At 40.2% G+C, this 27,666-nt stretch overlaps 2 protein-coding genes across 2 annotated transcripts in view; both read left to right on the forward strand.

Annotated features, from left to right (window-relative positions):
* Positions 1–16,867, forward strand: part of SPRY2 (sprouty RTK signaling antagonist 2) — a 31,552-nt gene extending 14,685 nt beyond the window's left edge. Inside the window, exon 2 of the transcript XR_014492486.1 lies at positions 16,704–16,867. The gene's annotated coding sequence lies outside the window, so the exon portion shown is untranslated. The remainder of the gene's footprint in view (positions 1–16,703) is intronic.
* Positions 1–27,666, forward strand: part of LOC310639556 (uncharacterized protein) — a gene marked incomplete at its 5' end in the record, with an annotated part of 500,180 nt that overhangs the window by 422,089 nt on the left and 50,425 nt on the right. The gene's annotated exons all lie outside the window — the stretch shown is intronic.

The following is a 27,666-nucleotide window of genomic DNA, read 5'->3' on the forward strand; positions in this document are numbered from 1 at the left end:
CTGGTCTAATGACACCATCCTATTTCCACCTTCTTGTGTTGGAGACAGTTTTGCATTGAGTGAGACTCTTTTGAACGAACCTTGAATTCTAGCATTGTTAAAGAAGGACAGTGAATTGCTTCTTCACAGGCTACCTCTGGCCCATATAATTTTACCATCTGACCTACCAATATGGTCTTCTCCTCACATCAAACTTCACTTCAGTGGCTGGGAGAAAATGAGCAATAAGGGAGGCAGATGTTCACATGACCATGAAGATGATGATGATGATGATGATGATGATGATGATGATGACGATGATGATGATGATGTCGATGTCCATTCAGTCATGTCTTGACTCTTGATGATTCTATGCGCCAAGTCTCTCCACATCTTCTGATCTTACACTACTGTGTTTCCTGGAAAATAAAACCAGGTCTTTATATTAATTGTTGCTTCAAAAGACGCATTAGAGCTTATTTTCTGGTTCGGGCTTATATTTGAGGAAATACGGTACTAAATGCCTCCATCTACCTGACGATCTTAACTGGGACTTATTTTTGGTTTGGGACTTTTATTACGAGTGTCCTGAAAAATCATGCTAGGACTTATTTTCCAGTTGGGTCTTATTTTTGGAGAAACATGGTACTTCTTTGAGTTTTTCTATACTCTACTGGTGTCAGCTTTGATGGTGCATATGACCATCACACATGGTTAATAGGGTGTTTATTTCAAGGATTTGAAGGCTCGTTCTAAACTCAAAATGCTTATGGTGATCCATCACTTCTGCATTTTTGTCTTGTTTTATCTCACATATAGGTTTTCCAGCCGGTACTTCACTTATAATCTAGTTATCCAGACAGGTTGAGATACAGAAAAAAAAGATGTACCTCAGGGTGAAATCAATAGGGTCATTTGAAACCATGAAATCGATCATTTTAGTTCTTATTTTCCTGCCTCAGGGCTTAATGTTTTACTCAAGATAGCAGAAAATGTCTGTATATCTTTTACATCATGTTATTATCTTTTTTTTAATTTTAACACTTATCAGGCCCAAACAGCATTATACAGATTGCAGGATATTCCATAGCATAAGCTTATTGTGTGTTTACTTATTTCATGTCTTGACTTGGGTGCTTAATGCTGATGGAGGCTTCAAGAAACCAGAATTAAAAGACAAGATGTGTGTTCAGCTATACTTGTGAAATGGTGGTCGATTTAATGAAGAGCAGGCTTCAAAGAGAATGTCTTTGGTGAATTGAATTCATTCCACTCTTGGGTTCAATCTCTATGAAGAAGGCTAAAATCTCTTATTTGCTTTGCTTCAATTTCTTCTCTGTCTGTGGTCTTCTCTCTTCCTAATCCATCTTTTTCTCGTGGAGTTTACTCTGTTTCCTTGCCTACTTTATTGTTGAAGACCTGATTAGGGCACAGAACTAATCCCCCTCACTATTTTTAATAGGGTGGGCTAAAGTAGCTGAAATTGTTGATTTTTTAAATCTACCCCTGCCCAGCTTCTTCCACTGTTAGATTACTCTGAATGAACACAGGCTTTGACAGACAAAGGGTGCCTTCCCCTTGATGCTATAAATCACAGCTTTGCAGTCTCTGCTAAGGGGAAACTGGCTCACATCAACTTAAGCCACAGAGTCATTTTCTAAGGCAATGCTATCAAATTCTAGGGAAGAGTTTTTCAACCCTACTTGGCAGATGCCAGGAGAGAACCCAGCACCTGTTCCTTGCCAAATCTCTAGTCTCCTTCCTGTTCTATGAATTTGTGTCTCTGTAAAAGGTTGTTTGAAAAGGGACGCGGTGGCTCAGTGGGTTAGGACGCTGAGCTTGTCGATCAGAAGGTCGGCAGTTTGGCGGGTCGAATCCCGAGTGCCGCGTAACAGAGTGAGCGCCTGTTACTCGTCCCAGCTTCTGCCAACCTAGCAGTTCAAAAGCATGTAAAAATGCAAGTAGAAAAATAGTGACCACTATGGTGGGAAGGTAACAGCGTTCCGTGCACCTTTGCCGGCCACATGACCATGGAGATGTCCTCGGACAAGCGCTGGCTCTTCAGCTTTGAAATGGAGATGAGCACCGGCCCCTAGAGTCAGAAACGACTAGCACGCATGTGCGGGGCAACCTTTACCTTACCTAAAAGGTTGTTTGACCTAGGTTAATAATAATATTGCCCTGAAAACTTCCAGTTGCAGAAATAGAAAACGTTCTGACATATACTCAGCAACTTTATGCGCTATTCATTTTGCAAGTAAACATACAGGAAGTCCTCAACTTATAAACAGTTCGTATACTGACCATTCAAAGTTATAACAGCACTAAAATGATTTATGACTATTTTTCACACTTTGAACCATTGCAGCATCTCCAAGATCATATGATCAAAATTCAGCCATGTGGCAACTGGCTCATATTTATGATGTTTCTGTTCTTTATTTAGAATAGAATAGAATGCAGAACAAAATGGAATGGAATGGAACAGACAGAACAGAACAGAACAGAATAAAATAGAATAACAGAGTTGAAAGGGACCTTGGATGTCTTCTAGTCCGACCCCCTGCTCAGGCAGGAAACCCTATACCATTTCAGACAAATGGTTGTTCAATCTCCATTCCATTCATTGCTTCTTGTCCTGAATGAGAGGAAAAAAGCGATTGTAAGTATGATTCTCTTTCCCTATTTTGCATTACTGTAGATCACATCATGACCGGCTAAAAGCTGAAGGCATATACTGGTCCAATATCTGATTTTTTAAAATATAAACAAAGAATAGAATAGAATAGAATAGAATAGAATAGAATAGAATAGAATAGAATAGAATAGAATAGAATAGAATAGAATAGAATAGAATAGAATAGGGTCTTGGAGGTCTTCTAGTCCAGCCCCCTGCTCAAGCAGGAGACCTTATACATTCCAGACAAGTGACTGTCCAGTCACTTCTTAAAAAGCTCCCGTGATGGACCTTGCACAATTTCTGAAAGCAAGCTGTTCCACTGGTTAATTGTCCTCACTGTTAGGAAGTTTCTCCTTAATTCCAGGTTGCTTCTTTCTTTGTTCAGTTTCCAACCATTATTTCTTGTCCTGCCCTCTGGTGCTTTGGAGAATAGCTTGACTCCCTCTTCTTTGTGGCAACCCCTGAGATATTGGAACATTGCTATCGTGTCACCCCTAGTCCTTCTTTTCATTAAACTAGACATACTCAATTCCAGCAACCGTTCTTTATATGTTTTAGCCTCCTGTCTCCTGATCATCTTTGTTGATCTTTGTTGATCATTTGATCTTTCTTGTAGGCCAGTTTGGTCTCTGGTATGCAGTAGGCCTCCAGGGTGTACTAAGTTCAGTGCATCATCTTCACTGTCCTTCAGATATTCTTCCAATGCACTTTTCTCTTCTTCAACTATCTGCTGTATTTGGAGCATTCTATGCCCACCTGTGTTCCTTGGTAAGTAGAGCCTATTGACATCACTATTATTACTTTATTTTATTAACATGCATGCAGAACCACTGGGGTGGAGTAAGCTGGAGGTCAGGGGAATAGAATACAAGTAGTCCTTGATTTACAACAGTTCATTTAGTGACTGTTCAAACTTACAATGTCACTTGAAAGAGTGATTTATGTGTTGACAGCACCAAGACTGCTCTACGGACAGAAATGGAAGGACGTTTCAATGAATGGCTACAAAAGTTGATAGAATTAGCAGAGATGGCTAAATTGACTGTTTTGATAAAAGAAAAGAATATAAGTATTTTTGTTTCTACTTGGAAACCGCTTCTGGACTTTGTGCTTGAGGTGGGGGGAAAAATGATACTATGATTTTGGGTTTTACTGATTAGATTGATTTGTCGGTAGAGAAATGGCTAGTTCATACTATCATAGAAACGTAAAAAGTTGAGGTTCAATGTAAACGCCTTATTTTACTGCAAAAGAGAGAGTAGGAAGTCAATTACCTTTTTTCTCCTCCCCCCGCTTTCCACAATTCTCCTTTTTCCCTTTCCCTTCCCTTTGTTCCCTGTTATTTGCTTTTGTATCTTTGTGTTTTATGCTATAAGCCAGGGGTGTCAAACTCAATTTCATTGAGGGCCGCATCAGCATTGCAGTTGCCCTCAGGGGGCTGGGTAGGTATGGCAAGGGTGGGCGTGGCTAGAGTGCATATGGCCTACTGGGTGGGCATGGCCAGCTCTACATCGTTCACATCAAGGGTGCCTATGGGGGCCTGGGCAGGAGTGGGACAGATCTGAGGGTCTATGGCCAAAGGAGGGTCTCTGGGCCAGGGCCAAGGCAGTGGGGGCCGTTCCCTCACTGTTTCCAGGATGGCTTTGTGGGCCGCATGAAACCACTTCGCGGGCCGAATCCGGCCCCCGGGCCTTGTGTTTGACATGTCTGCTATAAGCGAATAAAAATCATAATAATAAAAAAGCGACCTATGGCCGTTTTCACACTTACAACCACTGTAGCATCCCACTGGTCATGTGATGAAAATTCAGATGCTTGGGAATTGACTCATACAGTATTTATGATGTTTCTAGTGTCCTGGGGGTCACGGGATCCCCCTTTGTGACCTTTTGATCAGCAAAGTCAGTTGGGGGAACCAGATTTACTTAACTACGCTACTAACTTAACAGCTGCAGTGATTCACTTAACAACATTGGCAAGGAATGTCTTAAAACGGGGCAAAATTCACTTAACAAATGTTTCGCTTGGCAACCGAAATTGTGCTTGTAAATTGAGGACTATCTCTAGTTTAAAAAAAAAAAAATCCACAAAAAAATTTAAATGATTTTACTTGTGGAGATTAGCAACCCCATGCCAAATACAGAACAAAAAAATAAAAATAAAACGCAAATTAAAATAAGCAGAGAAATAATTATGAGTGGTATAGAATGCAAATTGAAAAAGGATGTTTTAAATTAGAACTACGGTATTTTAATGGAAAGTTTGGCCAGCAAATTTAAATGATGTTTGGGCTCAGGGCTTTGGTTATTTTAATCTATCTGGTACCATCAACAATGCTTGAGAAAGTCTGGCTTTAGGCAGAAATAGAAAAGCCAGAAAATGCTTTGGGACAAAACAATCTTGGATGCTCAAGATGATTGTTTCCTGATGTCAGAGAATGCCAAAAATAGGAAACAGAGTCACATTTTAAGAGAGAGAGAGAGAGAGAGAGAGAGAGAGAGAGAGGGAGAAGGCAAGCTCACATCCTCCTCTTGAAGGTGAAAACGTGGCAAGTTTTTAATTTGGAGATAGAAGTCCTTCCAGAGGATGGGAAAGGGTATTCAAAAATTCCATTAAATCTTGTTAGATTAGTTAATCTAAAGAGAAGTTAGAGGACTGAAGTGGCTTGTATTTAGGCCACCAGATCATTCAAAAATGCTCACTATGGTATGACCCTAGTAGTAAAAAGCTGTGGGGTATCTTTTCCTTTCTTAGCTGTGTTGGCTGCTGTAATTTGCCTTTACACTGTAGTTCTAGAAGATAAACCTGTTAACCTGGACATTTCTTTCATCTTCAGAGAGATACTGAAGTTTGGCCTTTTGGAACTAGAGACAGCTGTACCTGTATCTGAGAAAAATCAAGAAATTTCTTTCTGAACTAGTGATCTTGCTGTGAACACCAACACTTCCAGGAAATCAGAGGTTTAGGGCTCCTTTTGCAAAGCTTATAAGGGTACCGCTTTATAAAACCCTAGTGAGACCACACCTAGAATACTGCAACAAATTTTGGTCACCATACTACAAAAAAGATGTTGAGACTTTGGAAAAAGTTCAGAGAAGAGCAACTAAGATGATCAAAGGTCTGGAGACTAAAACATATGAAGAAGGGCTGCAGGACTTGGTTTTGGCTAGTCTAAAGAAAAGAAGAAACAGGAGTGACATGATAGCAATGTTCCAGTATTTCAGGGGCTGCCACAAAGAAGAGGGGGTCAAATTATTCTCCAAAGCACCAGAGGGCAGGACAAGAAACAATGGTTGAAAACCAGAAGCAACCTGGAATTAAGGAGAAACTTCCTAAGTGAGGACAATTAACCAGTGGAACAGCTTGCTTTCAGAAATTGTGGGCACTCCATCACTGGAGGTTTTTAAGAAGAGACTGGATAGTCACTTATCTGAAATGGTATAGGTTCTCCTGTTTGAGCAGGGTGCTGGACTAGAAGACCTCCAAGGTCCCTTCCAGTTCTATTCTATTCTATTCTATTCTATTCTATTCTATTCTATTCTATTCTATTCTATTCTATTCTATTCTATTCTATTCTATTCTATTCTATTCTATTCTATTCTACTCTATTCTACTCTACTCTACTCTACTCTACTCTACTCTACTCTACTCTACTCTACTCTACTCTACTCTACTCTTCCTTGTGTCTCATCAACTGCATCATGATCATGCCCCAGTCACCATTTTTATAAGAACTGTAAGTACCAGCCTCCACTGAATGTGGAAACATCTCTCTCTCTCAACTCCTTTGCTTCAGCCAAGATCTTAGGATCATTTTTTTAAATATTATTCCTTCTTTTCTTTCCCCAAGCTCTCCTTCATCACTCTTTCTATGTTCTTTTGTGGCATCTGCATTTTATTGACCCCAGTTCGGAAACAAGAGATTCAAGAAACCATGGAGGAGTCTCCTTATACTATTTTGCCCTCTAAGTCTTTTTTCTCATTATTTGATCCTACTCTTCTATCTTTTTCCCCCTTTTGTCTTATCTCAGCCATTTCCTGTGCATTTCAACTGCTGATAGATTCCCAGACTCTGTTAAGCATACTATTTTTGGCCCTTTATTGAAGCAAACCTTTTTTAGATCACTTTTTGTGCTCAGCTTACCAGACTTACAAACATCTAAAGTTCTTGAAATGGTTGCCCTCTCACAATTAATTCTTTGTCTTCTAATGGTCTTCTTGATCCACATCAATCAATATTTTGTCTCTGGGTCATTCAGTTGAGTTGGCAATTGATCACATTCTGAATGATATTTTGGTGGCCATGTTCAAATCTTTACAAGAGTGCTGATTCTTTTGGACCTGTCAGCAGAATTTGACACAACTGACCACTGGATATTGCTTTTGGGATATGGATACTGGAATAGATATCATTGCCTATGCATTTTGGTGTTGAATCTTTTTTTTTTACTTCTCATTATTTTATAGTGTTTCAGTTCTGCAAATTTTCCCCATATAGTAGGTATCCTTCAGAAATCAATCCCAGGTCATATTTTATTTATCATTTATATCCTTCCTTTGTTGTTCTGATTCATGATCAGTTAGCTATTTTTCTTTTCTGCTGATAGATGACAGGAAAAAGGCCATGACAATCTACCAGTTGATTTTCTTAACTTCTCTTAAGAAGAGACTGGACAGTCATTTGTCTAAAATGGTATAAATTCTATCCTATCCTATCCTATCCTATCCCATTCTATTCTATTCTTATATTTAGTTCATGCGAACAATCGCTAGCCTTTTTGATTTGACAAAATAGTGATCAGCAGTGGCTACTCCACCGTTTATTCCAGCACTCTTTTCTACTGGATCATGGACTGAAGGAAAGCAATTTAATGGGGCCACCTTACTCTGCCTCATGGTCTCTGGGTTTCTCTAGAAAAATGGCAGAGAAATATGTTTAAGGCTGCTGCTTTGCTAAGAACATGGAATCGCCTAAATTCTGCATTATCTGCTTGGCCCATCATCAATACCAACCACTCATCACTTGGAGAGTATAAGTCCACCTGCTCCCAGACCAAGGCAAATGTGCAACATGGCCATGTTTTATAACTCCAGTGCAAAACTGCTCTTATAACCTGAGCTGCTTAAGTCCTGCCAGAAAGGATGGTTTTCAGCACTTTGTTCAGTTCTAGTGACAGCCCCAGATCTGAATGGCTACCATATGTGAAACGTTCCTTCCCTTCCCAGTGGCTGGCTACCACCTTATGAAACGTAGGCATTTCATGTTGAATTACTGTGTCCTCTGCTAGTCAGCAATTGTTATTGTTTGTTTTCAATAATACTACAGTTGATCCAATAATGGCCTATTAAATCAATTAGCTATCCTCAACCCTACAACCTCACACTCAATTTAACCCTTATGTCAGCACCCACCTCAATCCACATCTTAGGAAATAAGAACTCTTGGATGCAAGTTTAGTCCAAAAGGAAAATGTTTACTAGGATGGAATCGATTGTGGCAATACAAGACGGAATCTAACAAAGTTACATTTCAATCCTATATAAAGCATTCCCATTTCAGCCCCTCCCCTCATCCATTTGGTCAGATGTCAGGCCCTTCCATGGGAAAGGGAACTCTCCTTGGTTTTATGGTTATTGCTTCCTTTTGTTGTAGATGAAGATGCAATCCAGATCTGTCTCTCCCCCTCCCTCCACCAGTTCAAATGTTCCCTGTTGTTTGAAGATGCTTAAAGTCTATCCTCTCCCCCCCTCGGAGAGATGGCAGAATCCCCAGAATAAGCATATTGTTCTACCTATACATTTATGAAATGTGATATAAATGGATTCTGACACCTTATATCTGCCAGTGGGCACCTTTACTTTCCCATTCCCTGCTTTATACTTCTCCCCTCCCCCTCCCCTCCTCTCTCCCCTTCTGTCCCCTCTCCTCCCTTCTCCCCTCCTGTCCCGTCCCCTCTCCTCTTCTTTCCCCTCCCCTCTCCTGTCATCCCCTTCTCTTCCCTCCCTTCCTTCTCTATCCTACCCTACCCAACCTTACCTTGCCCCGCCTCGCCCTACCCTACCCTACCCTACCCCATCCTATCTTTGGGAAGGCCAAGAATGTAGGGCAAACCAAGTAGGTCTTGTGGTGGCAGTAGTGGAGACTGAGTATCATTGCTAACTCACCCCGTCAGACTAGAATCTCTGAAGATGATTTAAGATACAGCCAGGAGCAGCAAGAGAGACAAGGAGCTTAAGTTGCAGTGTCAAATTACCTTAAAAAGGCTGTGTTACAAATTGCTGGTTGCAGGATATGGCAGGTATAGAATAAGCAACAAAGGAAACAAAAACTAGATTGCATTTCAGTTGGATTTAGCCTACCTCAACAAAAGAATCCTGGAATGTCGATATTAGTGTGGGTGGGTGTGTTTGTGGTGGGGTGGGAGAATGACAAAAGGCCTGTGTATGGTTGATTAGGTTTGGCCTGAGAAGACAAATTGGCAGTTTGGAAGGATGATGCCAGTGTAGGGAGAAAACAAAGAGTGGAAAAATGTATATTTGGATTATTTAAAAAGAACTTGACCTGACCTTAATGGACTCAGCCTGGATTATCACAAAGCCAGTATTGATAAGGCTTATCTGACAAGACTCAGGTCTAGGATGTATGCTTTCAGGCAGATTCAACTAAGGATCAGATTCATTCTTTCTTTTAACATGTCTTTAAGAATCAAAGTGATCTTGCTGAGACCGTTTACACTAAGCTCTTCGTTCTTAGGACTTAGGGTGATCTTTCCACGAGATTATCATTTGCCAAGGTCAGAATGGGAAATGGAATAGAAATTAGTTTATAAACTCCAAAGCCTTACCCTTAAATTCCATGTTCTTCTACAATTTACTCCTTGAAAAACTGGGATTCTACTTGTGCAACTTCGTTGACCATAAATTACACATAGTATGATAGGAAACCTTAATGGCCACTTAATCTATGTTTATTAGGGCAAGAATGCCTGTGTTTAAGTACTGCTTTGTTTGCAACTTTCATTACCTTTCACTTTTCTTTTCTTTTCTTTTTCTTTTTACCCTACTCTTCCCCTCATCCTTCCCCCCCAAATACTGGAAAAATAAGATTCAATTCTCAGGACTGTTCAGGTTGTCCTCAATTTACAACAGTTCATTTAATGACTGTTCAAAGTGACAACGGCACCTGAAAACAGTGACTTATGACTACTTTTCACACTTACGACCATTGCAGCATCCCCGTGGTCATGTGGTCATGTGACTTGGCAAATGGTTCATATTTATGACAGTTACGGTGACCTGGAATCATGTGATCCCCTTTTGCAACCTTCTGAGAAGCAAAGTCAATGGCGAAGCCGGATTAATTTCACAACCGAGGTTACTAAGTTAACAACTGCAGTGATTCACTTAACAACTGTGGCAAGAAAGGTTGTAAAATGGCTCACAATTCACTTAACAACTGTCCTGCTTAGCAAGAGAAATTTTGGAGTCATTTGTAGTTGTAAGTCTGTACAATGAAGCATCCATACAATTATAAAGAAAATGAATAAAACATAACATCAAATTATGACATTAAATCTATTTCTTCCTTAGGGACAGCAGAACCTGCTTTTATTAATAAGTAAGTAAGTAGTCCAGCTAGTTCACTTTTGACCACATAGGAAGACCGTGGTTTCAGGCCAGTTCTTTTGTCAGGAACTGAATTTGTATGCAAAGCCAAAATTCAGGCCCTTCTCCAACGCTGCTTTTTGGAAAGTTGGCCTCTGTTTTTATTTCATTCAATTAATAGAGTGCCACTGATAGAATTCAGAAGATAACATTGGAAGGCAGCAGAACGAAATATCTGCTTTTCTTGAATAGATACCTTACTTCAGACGTGTCAAACACGAGGCCCGGGGGCCAGATCCGGCCCGTGAAGTGGTTTCATGCGGCCCACGAAGCCATCCTAGAAACAGTGAGGGAACGGCCCCCACTGCCTTGGCCCTGGCCCAGAGACCCTCCTCCTGCCAGAGACCCTCAGATCTGTCCCACTCCTGCCCAGGCCCCCATAGGCACCCTTGATGTGAACAATGCAGAGCTGGCCGTGCCCACCCAGTAGGCCATACGCACTTTAGCCACGCCCACCCAGTAGGCCACGCCCACCCTGGCCACCCCCCCACCCCCCCGAGGGCAACCGCAATGCTGATGCGGCCCTCAGTGAAATGTGAGTTTGACACCCCTGCAGAACATAAGCTTGTGTAGATAGAGTAGATTATAGAAAGGTGAGAGCCATTATGTAAATTTGGAGAGAGAAGTTAAAATGCAATTGTGCTTACAACTGCTGTGAAGAATAGCACAGAGAGAGAGAGAGGCACATATATGTATAGGTACTATATACTGTATAAAGAGCCATGGAAAGATACACGCTTGGCAGCACAAGACAAGATAGAAAGACCTGCACATGGATTAGAGAACAAACAAAATAAAGCCAAAGAATGGAAACGGAAATGGGCTGGTCACATAGCAAGAAGAGCAGCCAGCAGGTGGACCAAGGCAGTCATAGAATGGTTCCCACTTGATAAAAAGCATCCACAAAAAAGACCTAAAACAAGATGGATCTACGAGATCGGCAAGTATGGTGGGACCAATAGGCAAAAGAAAGCTCAGGACCGTACAGGTTGGAAACATGAGGAAGAGGCCTTCATTCTGCAGTGGATAGACAATGGTTAGAATGAATAAATAAACTGTACAGTATGTGTATATCAGCCCCAGTCCATTTTCATAAACCAGGGGTCTTCAAACTTGGCCCTTTTATGACTTGTGGACTTCAGCTCCCAGAGTTCCTCAGCCCTGAAAGCTCCAGAACACCTCTTTGCCTTAGAACAGGGGTGTCAAACTGCCAGCCCACGGGCCGTATGCATCACAAGGAAACCGCGCACACCCCATTGCCAGGAATGGGGAAAAGGTTCTGATATGTCGTGCGACGTCACATGATGTTGAGAGTTTGACATGTCTGCCTTAGAATCTCAACCTTTCTATGGCTCAGTATGATAAAGTCTCATGTAGTGATATTGCGTTGCTTCGCTTTGTGCTAGTTGACTCTTCTGATTCTTCTACAAGCTATGAGAGGCTTTGAAGTGATGCAAAACATCTTGTTGAATAGAATTACATTGCCTGTTCGCCACGCTGAGGACAAGCATGTTGCCTTAGTGTTTTGAAGCTGCCTTATTATTATCCTTCTTGTCTTCTTTAGTACCTTCTATTATTGGTATTATTATGATGATGATTATTACCTTGTTGCTTTGCATATACACTGAGAGCTTCTGCAAAGAGACAGATTCCTTGTGACTATCACACTTGGTCAAATAAAGTATTCTGTTCTGTACTACTCTACTGTACTCTACTCATAATTTCAAGCAAAAGAGGTCTGAAATTCAACCAAGCACATTCTTCAACTGGTCTACAAATTGGGCATGGGGTAATATTTCTCAATGATTAAACTGTGCTTAGGAAAACAAAGAATAAACTGTTCCTCCTCTTGAAACTATATTAAGAGTTCCAAACTATTTGCCATCTTCAAGATTCAAACCAGCAGTGGAGTGTAGAATGGAGTTGTATCAGCCACCCCATCATCAAATATCCACACTAACTTGAAGTTCTAAGACATTCCTTGTAAATAGTTTACAGTTTTTGCTACCATCAATAATCAAGTGTTTCTGGCAGGATAAATCTATTAAAGCTACCCTGTTGTATCTAGAGAGACAGTCTTAATCTCTGACATAAGGTAGGAAGCAAGACTTCAAGTGCTTTGAGTCAAAAATCTAATCACCTTTAATTGTATCTAATAAAAGGATAAAAGGTTTCCATGTTTCTTTTCATTTATTTTTGTCTCTACCACTTCCCACTGCTGTATCTAGAGAGACAATCTTAATCTCTTCTCACATAGGTGAGAAGCAAGATTTCAAGTGCTTTGAGTCAAGAATTTAATCATCTTTAATTGTTCTGATAAAAGGATAGGAGGTTTTCATGGGGGTTTTTTTCATTTATTTTTGTCTATATCACTTCCCACTGCAGCTCACTAGATCAAGGATATCACGCTCAAATTAACAATAGTGTAGACAAACTATTTCCTACATGTCCGTTAGACAATTACTAAAGGACAATTGGTGCCTCTTATCCTACCTGATGCAACTTTATAAAGCCGAACGTGATGGGACAAACATGATGAAATATACTAAGAAAAGTATTCCCTGTTTGATACAGGCATCCATGATTGTGTGCTATCAAGATATGGTGGAAAGTGTTTAGCCCAGCAAAATCTTTGTGAGGGCCAAACATGCCCTGCAAACATGGCCAATGATTCTTTTCCTTCTCTTACACACAACAAATCCCACAAGTAAAATATCTTTCTTATTGCAGTTTCTAATCATGCCTAGGTATAGAATAGGTGGTACCTGGTTCAATAGTAGTAACAGTGAGAAGGATCTTGGAATCCAAATGGACAACCATCTAAATAAGAGCCAGCAGTGTGCTGCAGCTGCCAAAAATGTCCTAGGCTGCATTAACAGAGATATAGAATCAAGATCACACAAAGTATTAATACCACTTTATAATGCCTTGGTAAGACCATACTTGGAATATTTGGATCCAGTTTTGATATTAAAAAAGGTGTTGAGACTCTAGAAAGAGTGCAGAAAAGAGCAACAAATCTGATTAGGGAGCTGGAGGCTAAAATATACAAAGAATGGTTGCAGGAACTGTCTAGGAGGACTAGGGGTGACAAGAAAGCAGTGTTCCAATATTTGAGGAGCTGCCACAAAGAAGAGGAGGTCAACTTATTCTCCATAGCACCTGAAGGCAGGACAAGAAGCAATGCATGAAAACTGAACAAAGAGAGAAGCAACCTAGAACTAAGGAGAAATTTTCTGACAGTGAAAACAATTAATTAATCAGTGGGGCGACTTGCCTCCAGAGTTTATGGGTGCTCCAGCACTGGAAGCTTTTAAGAAGAGTTTGGACACCCATTTGTCTGAAATAGTATAGGGTTTCCTGCTTGAGCAGTGTTGGATTAGAACACCTCCTAGGTCCTTTCCAACTCTGTTATTTTGTTATAATTACTATATCTTCTCCTGCATAATGTATAACCACACTTAACTGAAGAGCTGAGTCATATTCTTCTCAGGGATCATAAGTATATTGCATATGCTTCAATGTCCTGGATTTCCTACTTGCAGGAAATCTTTACAAAGGGATCTGAAATAAAAATGGAGCTGTAATAACCAATTTAAGAATTTTTAATAGATCAATCACCTTCATTTGATTAAACTAATTGAAATTAATTAGAATATTAATATTACTAAATGCCTGTCTGTGATTTAGTATGTGAAAACAATTATTTATTGATTGCAGCGTATGCAGCATATGGCATACCATACATGGACTAGCATAATATATTAACATTGCACCTAGATTAGTAAAATGCAATAAAATATAAATGTTAAAAAGATCCATAGCAATGGGCTATCTAACCATTGAATATAAACCATATAATATATAATGCCATGGAACCTTATCTAGTCTGGTCCAGGTGCAAACCGTCTGTCTGGGAAGATCCTTTCATCAAGATGGATTTCTTTCTGACTGAGTCAAATTTGTAGATGACACTAAACTAGCAGGAATAGCCAACACCCCAGAAGACAAGCTCAAGATCCAAAAAAATCTTGACAAACTTGAACAATGGGTCCTATCCAACAAAATGAATTTGAATGTGGAGAAAAACAAAGTTTTACATTTAGGCAGGAAAAAATCAAAGGTATTTTTTTTTAATTTTAATTCCATTTATATCCCACCCTTCTCCGAAGACTCAGGGCGGCTTACAAGCTTAGCAGTAGCCTTCATTCTATGTATATGCCTGCTTATTAGGGCTTTCACACAACCCCCAAGCGGCATTATTACAAAGTCAGCTTAATTGCCCCCAACAATCTGGGTATAAGTACAGATAAGGCAGGACCTGGTTTAAAAACAGTAACTGTGAGAGGGACCTTGGAGTCCTAGTGAACGATCACTTAACTATGAGTCAGCAATGTGCTGCAGCAGCCAAAAAAGCTAATACAATCCTGGGTTGTATAAATAGAGGCATAGAATCAAGATCATGCGAAGTATTAGTTTTGCTTTATAAAACCCTAGTAAGACCACGTCTGGAATACTGCGACAAATTTTGGTCACCATACTACAAAAAAGATGTTGGAATTTTAGAAAAAGTTCAGAGAACAGCAACTAAGATGATCGAAGGTCTGGAGACTAAAACATAGGAAGAATGGCTGCAGGACTTGGGTTTGGCTAGTCTAAAGAAAAGAAGAAACAGGAGTGACATGATAGCAATGTTCCAGTATTTCAGGGGCTGCCACAAAGAAGAGGGGGAGTCATGTTATTCTCCAAAGCACCAGAGGGCAGGACAAGAAATAATGGTTGGAAACTGACCAAAGAGAGAAGCAACCTGGAATTAAGGAGAAACTTCCTAACAGTGAGGACAATTAACCAGTGGAACAGCTTGCTTTCAGAAATTGTGCAAGGTCCATTATGAGAGGTTTTGAAGAAGTGACTGAACAGTCACTTGTCTGGAATGTATAAGGTCTCCTGCTTGAGCAGGGGGCTGGACTAGAAGACTTCCAAGACCCTATTCTATTCTATTCTATTCTATTCTATTCTATTCTATTCTATTCTATTCTATTCTATTCTATTCTATTCCATTCCATTCCATTCCATTCCATTCCATTCCATTCCATTCCATTCTATTCTATTCTATTCTATTCTATTCTATTCTATTCTATTCTATTCTATTCTATTCTATTCCATTCCATTCCATTCCATTCCATTCCATTCCATTCCATTCCATTCCATTCCATTCCATTCTATTCTATTCTATTCTACTCTACTCTACTCTACTCTACTCTACTCTACTCTACTCTACTCTACTCTATTCTCTCTTCCATATTGTCTATTCTATTCTATTCTATTCTATTCTATTCTATTCTATTCTATTCTATTCTATTCTATTCTATTCTATTCTATTCTATTCTATTCTATTCTATTCTACTCATTGTTTATATTTTAAAAAATCAGATACTGGACCAGTATATGCCTTCAGCTTTTAGCCGGTCATGATGTGATCTACAGTAATGCAAAATAGGGAAAGAGAATCATACTTACAATCGCTTCTTTCCTCTCATTCAGGACAAAAAGCAATGAATGGAATGGAGATTGAACAACCATTTGTCTGAAATGGTATAGGGTTTCCTGCCTGAGCAGGGGGTCGGACTAGAAGACAACCAAGGTCCCTTTCAACTCTGTTATTCTATTATATTCTATTCTCTCTTCCATATTGTCTATTCTATTCTATTCTATTCTATTCTATTCTATTCTATTCTATTCTATTCTATTCTATTCTATTCTATTCTATTCTATTCTATTCTATTCTTTCTTTCTTGTGGTCTATTCTATTCTATTCTATTATATATGCCCTGTGAACCGCCCTGAGTCCTACCAAGGAGAAGGGCGGTATATAAATCAAATAAACTATAAACTATAAACTATAAACTATTCTATTCTATTCTATTCTATTCTATTCTATTCTATTCTATTCTATTCTATTCTATTCTACTCATTGTTTATATTTTAAAAAATCAGATACTGGACCAGTATATGCCTTCAGCTTTTAGCCGGTCATGATGTGATCTACAGTAATGCAAAATAGGGAAAGAGAATCATACTTACAATCGCTTCTTTCCTCTCATTCCTTTTTGCACCTCAGACTAGGCTGAAAATGCCTGCACAGTCAGATCTTTTGCAAAATTCCTTAATTTATAACCTTGTTGATTGGATTATGAATTAAGTACCTTGTCACTTGTATGGCTCCTTTGAAACAGAAGAGAATTGGTTATTGTGTTGAAGAATGTAAAAAGTTGCTCAATCTGTTAATTACATTCATTGAGATTGATTGTTCTCTTAAAAAGGGTTTTATTTTTTAAGTTGATTTAGGTTTCTTCACCCAATCTTTGTGTTTTCACAGTGAACTGGCAACCTGCCCACTGACATCTACATCCTGTTTCATGGTTTTCTAACTGCACAAAGACACTTCCTAACTGTAAGTTTATATACTGTAGCTGATTATTGTCAGGCCTAACATTTTGGTCCGTAGGAAAACCCAAGCTCTACATAATCAGCGGTGAAAATGGGAAGGGGTCATTTTGTGTCCATTACAACCCCATACAAAAGGAACCATCCATCCAAGTGAAAGACATGCTATAATTGTAGACAGTGCTTTTTTTGTAAAAGAAAAAGGTGCTGGAACACACACATGTCATACAACCCGCCTTGCCTACCCTACAAGGTTCCATTCAAAAAAGGTGCCGGAACTCCGTTCTGAGCGTTCTATGAGAAAAAAAGCCCTGATTGTATATATTAGTTCAATTGCTAGGAGTGTGGTGACTCACAAGGTTAGGATGCTCAGCTGACAATCAGCAGCGCGTGTTTGAGACCCGGTTGCTGCCATATACCAGGGTGAGTTCCTGTTGCTTGCTCCAGCTCCTGCAGACCCAGCAATTAGAAAGTGGGCAACTGCAAGTAGATAGTATCAGTTCAGTGGGCAACTTAATGGGGACATGAAAGGAGACCCCAAAATGGGCGTTCCTGGGTTCAACCCTTTCAACCTGGAAGCACTTTGGTGCTCCCCAAACAAATGTACTGTAGTAATAGTAGTTCAATTGCTGTCAATAATATCGGTCTGTCAATGTCATTCAGCACCGAAATAGCAGCTCCATGAAATACAGCAGTTGTGTACGGAAAGATTTTGTACTCTGAGCCTCTGTAGATAGTTCCCCTGCACTTTCCATCCTCCATCAGCTTTCTGCATATTGACAGGAAGTGATAGAAACCAAATCTTATTACATCAGGAACAATCTAATTTGGGAATACTCATCTAGAAGTAGCAGTTTTCCTGCTTAGAATCAATGGGAACTTCCTTCCCCAGTCATCTTTGGTCCAAAATTAAATATTTGCAGTTATTCATTTTGCTTTGTTTTTGATTTACTGTGCATCACCCAAAGTCATAATAGTTGAACTCAGCAGCCATATAAGTTCTTTAAATAAAATTACATACATTGAGTTAAAGTGCCATCCACCTTTCCTTGAGTCAGCGCAAAGTAATGCTGGCATCAAATTTGCCCTTCTCATTGTCAAACTTTATTTCCAACTCTGTTGCATATGTACAGGGAGTCCATGACTAATGACCACAATTGAGCCCAAAAAATTTCTGTTGTTAAGTGAGACACTTGTTAAATGTGTCTGGCTTCCCCATTGACTTTGTTTGGCAGAAAGTCTCAAAAGATGATCACACAGCCCTGGGACTCTGCAACTGTCATAAATATGAGCCAGTTGTCAAGCATCTGAATTTCGATCATGTGATCATGGGATATGCTCCAACAGTCGTACGTCATCTTTTTCAGTGTCTTTGTAACTTAGAATGGCCACTAAATGAAAGGTTTTAAGTTGAGGACTACCTGTATGTTCTGTGTCACTGCTGAGTGACGGTGTTCTGGTTTCTGAGTGTGACTGTTCTTATAGGCAAATCATTTCCCTTTGCTGCTGTTCCTTTCGGCACCTCATCAGCAAACAGAGAATACGTGAAGGGTGCGATTTTGGGCCTCTGCCTGGGCTTCTTTAGATTGGTTTATCTGCCACTCCTATTGGCCATCTCCCAAGACTAAATACTGTGAAATAAAACACACACACACACACACACACACACACACACACACACACAGGGGATGATGCCAAGGCAGAAATAGCCAAGGCAAGGAAGGAAACGGATGTCCCAAAGGTGCTTTTTCAGGAGGCAACTGGACTTCCTAGTTTTTCTTTGAATACGTTTCGCTTCTCATCCAAGAAGTTTCTTCAGCTCTGACTGGATGGTGGAGAAGGGAAGGATTTATATTCCTTGCAGACAGCTGGTCATTTGCCTTCTTTTAGAGAGTAGTTGAGGCCACTTGGAGGCTTACCTGTGTCCTTAGGGTCACCCGAGTGGTGCAAATGGCTGTGGAGCCTTCTTGGCTGCAGGATGTTTCCTGCCCTGTGTCCTTTCCGCCTGCACCTATCTTCAACAGTGAAGGGATGAGAAGCAAGACATCTTCAAGGAAAAACCAGGAAGTCCAGGTGCCTCCTGAAAAAGCACCATTGGGACAACCATGACCTGGATGACTGTGAATCTCCGTAGACAGAAGGAGACAGATCTTGCCACATTCACACAACTACTTAGACCCTAAGTGAGAAAACTCAACCTGACTAAGCTGCTGAATAGCGCACTTCGTTAAGGGAAAGGAATGTGTATGAGTGAAATGAACAAAATGAAAGAAACTGGTAAACAAGCACCAGCCCAAATAAACTCTGCTATTATTTTCTTGGCGTTGCAGTGAGAAGGAGGGAGGGCTGGGGTTGCTGCCTTTAAAGGTCAGGATACTGATGGATGCCAGTGCAGGATAGCAAGAAAAGCAAAATAGCAGTAGTATGTCCCTTCCCCCCTCCTCCAAATAAAGGAGATGATATCTGTTTTGCCTTCTTTATTGGAAGCTGGGAAAGGAGATGGATGTAAATACAGAGGGAAGTGAGGGGTAAGTCAGGAAACACTGCTAACAGAGAGGGCAATAGCTAGGAGGCAAATAACTGTGGTGCAAGCTGGCTAGTGACCAGAAGGAAGGGAATGGGGTGTGCTCTTACCTCCCAACATTCCAGAGCACACTTCTGGTCACACCCCAACAAATGAGTTATCTTAGCTCCAAGCTAACGGCTGACAATTAGATTTTATTTACCTGAAAGGAGGAAGAAAATAAAGGAGAAAATGTCTATGGAGATTCTCAACCATCCAGGTCATCGTTCTTTCAAAGGTGCTTTTACAAAGGTCAACTGGACAGGTTTTTTTTCCTTGAGGAGGAAGAATAAGATGTTTGGCTTCTCAGCCAAGAAGCTTCATCAGTTGTGACTGATGAAGCTTCTTGGATATTCTCCTTTAGTTGTGACGAAAAGAGAAAATATTATTTGGAAACCAGCTAGCGATGTATTTCAGCTGGTGTCAGCTTGGTCCCTTAGGAAAGAAACGCTCTTGACTCTATTCGTAATGAAAAGGTTATTTTTACTAACAGCCAAGTGGTAGCAAAGCCAGATCTAAGAGTTTGCACACAAAGATTCCCTAGTTGACTTTTCCTTCTCTGTTCCACCCCCCCCCACCCCACCCCATTATCTCCCCATTGTCCAGTCACATCTGAAAAAGATATTTTGGTAACTGTCCCAAGTACGGTTGGTAGATGGGTAGGCGGTTTCATTCCATTCCCAAGTCCATGGTTTTGGGATGTCTCAGCAGGGTGTGAAGATCACTTTCCTTTTCCTCAATCTCCCCACAGCTCCCTCCCCCCATGACTTATGACAGAATGATGTCTCACAAAGTACAGCGAGTGAAGGATGGCAGTTCTGACAGTAAGGGAAGATTTATTATCAGAAGGTGGCCCAGGGTTACCTTGAGATAAGATAGGTAGTCTATAAATTTTATTTTTGTATTTAAGTATTACATACATACATACATACATACATACATACATACATACATACATACATGGAAGATTGTTGTGACATGATTGTAAACTCGGGAGATGTTTAAACTCTTAACCATTAAATGTTAACCACTTGTATGCACTACTGCATCATATGTTTAATGTCATCATGTACCTAGGTGGTACAGATGGGTGGAAGGGAAAACAACATCACCTGTATCATTGCATCATTGTCCGAGTACCAAAATTATGTAACTCTGTTGTGCATATTATTTGCATCATTTGGATGGATGGAAGCATTTTACACATGGCATCACTGTGGCTTCCACCAGAGATCAAGGTCACATTTCTTTAACCCAGTGGTGGGATTCAGCCAGTTGCCACCAGTTTGGCAGAACCAGTAGCTAATTTTTTGTTGACCAGGCCAAGAATGGGCTTCCAGAAGTGGCATCCACACAGAGAACTGGTTGTTCACATATTTGAATCCCACCACTGCCTTAACCGTGGTGTTTCTGAAAAGATAAATAACCTTTAGTTAGTGCAAAGTGCTTAAGGAGACTCTACGTCAGGGGTCCCCAACCCCCGGTCCATGGACAAGTACCAGGCCGCAGCATGCCAGCAACCGGTCTGCACAAACAAGCACAGCCCTATCCGTGGGATACAGGCACGCCCCCTCCAGTCCATGGAAAAATCTCTCTCCACAGAACCTGTCTCTGGTGCCCAAAAGATTGGGGACCTCTGCTCTACATTATTAAATTAACCCAATTGTGCAGCTTGATCTACCTGTTTTGGAAAAAGGAGAACTTAGTTACTCACTTAGATGGGAAGCCTTCAAATGTTACATTTCAAGGAATTAATCATTCAGCATCTATACAGCATACAGTATATAGGTAAAGGTAAAAGTAAAGGTTCCCCCGCACATGCATGCTAGTTGTTTCCAACTCTAGGGGCTGGTGCTCATCTCCGTTTCAAAGCCGAAGAGCCAGCATTTGCATTAAATGTATTTATTTCATTCACACATTGAATCATTTCTACATTATGTCACTTCCACCAAATAACTCTATCTGTTCTCTCTATTGTCCAAAACTTAACTGTTAACGGGACAGCTGAAGACTCTTGTTCTCCATTCTTATGGTACTTTATGTTTAAATTGGGTTTGGACTGGGCAGCCCTACAAATAAATCAGAAATCAGTAACCTTCTGAAGACCAAGGACTGTCCTTATCATTTTTGTTAGAATGAATTGGTAGTGTACAGTATTTATATGAGTATGTCTGGATTTTCTTTAGAGAAGTAGGGGTTTCTTTGATGTTCTTATTTTAGGGCTTCTACTTATGTATCAGATCTCCAAATGGCAGGAAATTTTGCTTTTATTTTTGCTCACGGGCAGAAATGGCTCCAAGAGTTGCAAAAGCAGGACTCAAGATCTGCAGAGGACCCATAAGTTGCCCACTTCTGAAGTAAAGGGTTATTCTGTGATGGTCCTTCAGACAGGAAACTACCTAACTACCCCTTCAAAAAAAAATCCCAATGCTGACCTCAGAAAGTCAGTAATCAATAAATGACACACTTGGATAAGAAACCGGTATGTTCCATTAGCATTATGGAATGAGGGATCCTTGGTGCTCTCTGAACTTGATTATTTTCTTGTGTACATTTCCTAACCCAAACGTGGTAACATCATCAACACGGATTATGTGACCTAGTTTAGGTAATGAAACATCTGCAAGAAAACAACCAAGCTCAGAGGATCCCCTCATTTCAACCCTGAGCTACTGTACAAATATTCTCCTTTATTGGGTTATACATGGTTCTTGAAACACAGTTTTAAGAACAATCATACATCCGGCAGAGGAATTTCACGACAAGGTTTTTCTCAGGGTTCATTTATGCTATGCAATAAAAGGCTGCTGTTTTTCCTCCTATTTCTGAGAAATATAGTGCTTTATTTTATTGTTGTTTGACTTGTTTTATGGAATTTCATTGTTTTATGGTAAATTACCTCAGATGATCTTTTGCTAAACGGTTCACTGCTGTTATTCTTTCAGATTTCTAATGTATACTTCCTAATCCTACTTTGTTAAGTGAAATTTCTATATACTATTTTCTCTTAATCAGATGTTTTCCTATGCTTTGCGTATTATCATCTGTTTCAAATGCTTACTTTCTAGATAATCTTAAATATGTTGAGACTTAAAAATAAATTCAGCTGTAACTGTTCCCTCCCCCATGAATGATTATTTTCCTTCCTTTGTATGCTGGCAAAAATGTCCTGAGGGGAATTAAATGAATGTGTTTCATTATTTTATTTTTTAAAAAAATCCATTACACTTTAAATGTTTTATGCTGCCTGATGGTCTGCTGAAGATCACAAGAATTTTTTCAACTCTTTCATTGCCTTAAATTTTTCAGGATTTGTAAAAGCAAACTAACTTCCAAAGATGACAGAAATACTACCGACAATCTCCTCTCCTCTCCCACCCCTGAACAAACCAGACTGATATGGGCAAATTTGAAAAAAAGTCGAGAAGAGGCATGTTTAAGGGAATGATGTGTGTATAGGAGAAAAACAAGCAAAGAAAACATAAGGTAAAGGTAAAGGTTCCCCCGCACATGCGTGCTAGTTGTTTCTGACTAGGGGCTGGTGCTCATCTCTGTTTCAAAGCTGAAGAGCCAGCGCTTGTCCGAGGACATCTCCGTGGTCATGTGGCCGGCATGACTAGAAGCCAAAGGCGCACGAAACGCTGTTACCTTCCCACCGTAGTGGTCCCTATTTTTCTACTTGCATTTTTACATGCTTTCGAACTGCTAGGTTGGCAGAAGCTGGGACAAGTAACAGGCGCTCACTCTGTTATGCAGCACTTGGGATCCGACCCGCCAAACTGATCAACAAGCTCAGCATCCTAACCCACTGAGCCACCGCGTCCCACAAAGAAAACATACTTTCATATAAACCAAGAGTTGTTATCATTCTTCATCTGAAACTCTAAGTCAACCTGATCACTTTTGGGCAACTGAATACAATAGCCCAGGGGTCCCCAAACCACCCCCCCACAGTCCATGGACCAGTACCGGGCTGTGGCATGCCAGTAACTGGTCTGCACCAACAAGCAAAGCCCCATCTGCTGGATGCGGGCAGCACACAAAACTGGGCCCCTCCGGTTTGCGGAAAAACCTCTCTCCATGTAACCAGTCCCTGGTGCCCAAAAGGTTGGGTACCTCTGCAATAGCCCCACAAGAGCAGAGCCAGAGACTGTGGTGGAAAGAGGATCCAGTGAATGAATCACCTCCCCAAACTCCTCTCTGGATTAAGGAGATGACCTGTGATCACCCATAGTACTCCATACAGATATTCCCTACGATGAGACCATAAAATAGCAGTCTTTGCTGAGTTTCAGAGCTCTGATAGATGGGAGAGTCATCTTTGCCCAAGCCAAGGTTTGAAGCCTTCAAACAGATACTAGGTTAACCCACTTCCTTTCTTAGTCACATTCACTGGAAATGGCTTGTAAATTATTTTATTTGGGGGAGGGGAGATATCAGGAGTTTTAAGAAGGATAAATTTCATTATATTGGGTGATTTTTCCTTCAATCCTCAGCAAAAACAAGTTCCCTGTACTTTTACAAACTTAAAGAAAACCTTTGTTATTTGGAAATCAGGAGAAAAGGGGTGATTAGAAGGTTGATTTTGGAAAGTTTTTAAATAGACTAAGGAGCCAGATTGACTATAAAATAGTTTATGAAATAATTATAAGAATATTTTCTGTGGTTTGTTTAAAATCCTGTTAAAATAGATGATGATTTTAATAAATTGACTGGGTTTTTTTTAAAAAAATATTTTCTCTGTGAAATGAAAATAGCTTTATTCAAAGAAACAAGTTAGATTGGGGGGGGAGGGAAATCATGCTGTGTGAACTGACTTCTGCAATGGGATTTTCCCTTCCTTTGAATCTGCTCTATCAAAATTACAATCAAACATCTAGAATGCATGAGAGATATAGGGAAGAGAATGCCATTTTCCTAATAAAAAAACTTCCAAACTGAATTTTCCATCTATCGCTCCTATAAATTATGTTTAAATTAATCATCAATATCATTTCTCTCTCCTATAAGGCACAAGTCATTTCATATCTCACCTTTTCACCAGAATGACACTGTTATAGTCCTATTTCTATTGGATAGATAGATCCATTATTATTCAGAATAGTATATTTCAGACAATCCTGCGATAAATGTTTTAATACATCAGATACATCAATGCCATGTGAAGAATCCATCAGGACTGAAGTTCTGGATTCCATAATTTTCTTCTATTAAATGAGTGCATACAATAAGTATACAACATTGGTAGATATAATAGGGGATGCAGTGGCCTAGCAATTGATATGCTGGGGTTGTTGATTGGAAGGTTGACAATTTGAAACCCAAGCACCATGTGGCGGGGTGAGATCCCATTTCTTGCCCCAGCTCCTGCCAATCTAACAGTTTGAAAGCATGCAAATGCAACTAGATAAATAAGTACCACTATGGTATGGAGAAAACAGCGTTCTGTACACCTTGGCTTATACTGTAGGCATGCTGGTCACATGACCATGGAAGCATCTTTGGACAATGCTAACTCCCTTAGCTAGAAAATGGAGATAAGCACCATCCCTTAGAGTTGAACACAACTGGACAGGGAAAACATTTACCTTATTTTTGATATAATAGTGACTACAGTAGGATTACAGAACTTACAGCTGTAGGTCACCTGGGAACAGTTTACACCCAGGTTCTTTTAAAATGTTAATATATTGCCTTGTGGAAAATATCCTTCCACACTAGAAGGAGAGGTCAAATTATAAATACCAATACACTGTCACTTCCAATTATTTCACTGGAAGTGAGGAGGAATAAATGAGAAGTTGCCTGAGTTCCAGTAAACTCATTCCAAACATTGACGGATTATTTCCAGATCTTCTTGAATTAGGCATCGGTCCCAGAGAAAGACCAGGTCCCATATCTCTGTAGCAGCAACACCGTGACTTACCTTTTGAGAGGGTGTGAGCTTTCAAACTTTGTATACAGACTTCTCTGTCAACAGAAAGGAGAAAAGTTTGATTTATGAGAGGGGAAGTAAACATTTAAATCATATCTGCAAATTAAATGTCGAAGACTCAGCTTCCTAGAAATTAACAACAGTTCTCTGGTTCCAAACTTTGTTGGTTGTTAAATAATTTGTAGCCACAATACAACGCCTATATAAGCAAGGCTTCACTGCCCAGTTCCTGTTTCTGAATAGCACAGATTCATGTCTAGGTGATATTCCCTATATGTGATTCTGGTGCAGAGGGACCTGGTTCTATCATGGATAAATGGCATTTGATGAGCAGTTGAATATGTGAACTGAAAAGCATTATCCGTGAAGAAACAGTACTATCTGACTTGTTTCAGATCACGTTTACAGCAAGTCATTCAAACGTCCAAGTGATTTTTATATGCTATTTGCACAATACTTTCAGGTTTTAATGTAATTGTGTTTTACAAACTGTACTGAATTTTATTATGTTGCAGGGGAGAAAAATCTTGTTTAAAAAAACAGAGGAGTTATTTCCTCTAATGTCAACCCTTTGAAAAATGAGGTAGTATCTGGATATTTGGAACATCCATTAAGCAGGCAGACATAGTCAGTGAATGTTTTTCTTTACCCAAATTAACATAGGCTTTTTTTGTATGGCTTTTATATTGTTAAGCCCTCAAAACTGCCTGACTAGAGTTTGTGAGCTTTCAAAATGGTGATGGTAATTGAAAGAGATAGAGGAACTGAAGGCTGCTTATTCCTTTACCTCTACAGCAGACATGTCAAACTCACGATGTCACATGATGTCGCACGACGTAGTGGAGCTTTTCCCCCATTGCCGGCAATGAGGTAGGCACGGTTTCTTCATGACACAGGCAGTTTGACACTCCTGCTCTAGAGACTATATATATTTCCATAATGGACACTGTTCCAGATATCAGCTGCTTGTGAAATGGAGAAGTTTGACCCCCATAGTGGAAAAAGAGAATTTGCCACCTTACTTGGAATCAGAGAATCAGAGAATTGTAAGGGATTTTGGAAATCTTCTAGTCCTACCCCTCCCCCCAGCCCACCCCCAGCCAAGGCAGGAGTCCTTATACATTCCCAGACAAACAGTTGTCCAATTTTTCTTGAAAACCTCCAGCGATGGAGCACCCACAACTCCAGGCTGTTCCATTGATTAATTATTCTCACTGTCTCACATTCCTCCTTAGTTCCAGTTTGACTCTTGAGGTATCCCACTGCATGCTCCCTTCCATGTAGATTTAGTCCTATTGATGACCACATGCTGAATGTGGCTGGTCAGCCAGTTGCGAATCCATCTTGCGGTGGTCCTGTCTGTCCTGCATTGTTCTGTGTTACCAAAAAGTAGGTTGTGGTCAACTTTGTCAAATGCCACACTGAAGTCCAAGTATATTACAGTATGTCCATCTGTCCATCATTTTTCTGTATATCTTTAGTCACTATTCTTAGTAGTACATTCATTTTTATCACTGGTATTCTACCAAATAATGATAATTTCAAATTTATATTGAATTTATATATTCAGTTTATATTTCTGTTTCTTCATTTCCTTCCATAATTTAGCATAGTCATTTCCACGACCACAAAGTCTGCTGTAACCTTCTGGCCTTTCCAAAAAGTTAAGTGGGACCAACAAAAGCTTATTAAGCCATCAGGTGGTTTTATTTGATTTTGCCGTAGTGTCATAGGTGGACTCAGACTTATATTTTAAAAAGCTTCCTTTTTGTGACCCTGTAATCCTTTAATTTGGGGTAGAATCTGGGAGACTGGATGGAACTAAGTGTTTGCTGAACGAATGCCTTTCCTGACACCATGCAGAGTTCTTTGCATCCCAGGAGAGACAAATGTCTGCAACTTCCTAGGATTAAACTCTCAACCTTTGCAAGCATGAGATAAGCGTCTTCACCACTATGCCACCACACCTCTCTGAACACAGACAAATACAACTGTATATAAATAATTTAGGTAAAGGTAAAGGTTCCCCCGCACATGCATGCTAGTCGTTTCCGACTCTAGGGGCCGGTGCTCATCTCCGTTTCAAAGCCGAAGAGCCAGCGCTTGTTCGAGGACGTCTCCGTGGTCATGTGGCCGGCATGACTAGATGCCAAAGGCACATGGAACGCTGTTACCTTCCCACCGTAGTGGTCCCTATTTTTCTACTTGCATTTTTACGTGCTTTCGAACTGCTAGGTTGGCAGAAGCTGGGACGAGTAACAGGCGCTCACTCTGTTACGCGGCACTCGGGATTCAACCCGCCAAACTGCCAACCTTCTGATCAACAAGCTCAGCGCCCTAACCCACTGAGCCACCGCGTCCCCTATAAATAATTTAGCCAACTTTAAATTTACAACT

This window comes from Vipera ursinii, assembly GCF_947247035.1.
Source record: "Vipera ursinii genome assembly, chromosome: 4".
NCBI lineage: Eukaryota > Metazoa > Chordata > Lepidosauria > Squamata > Viperidae > Vipera > Vipera ursinii.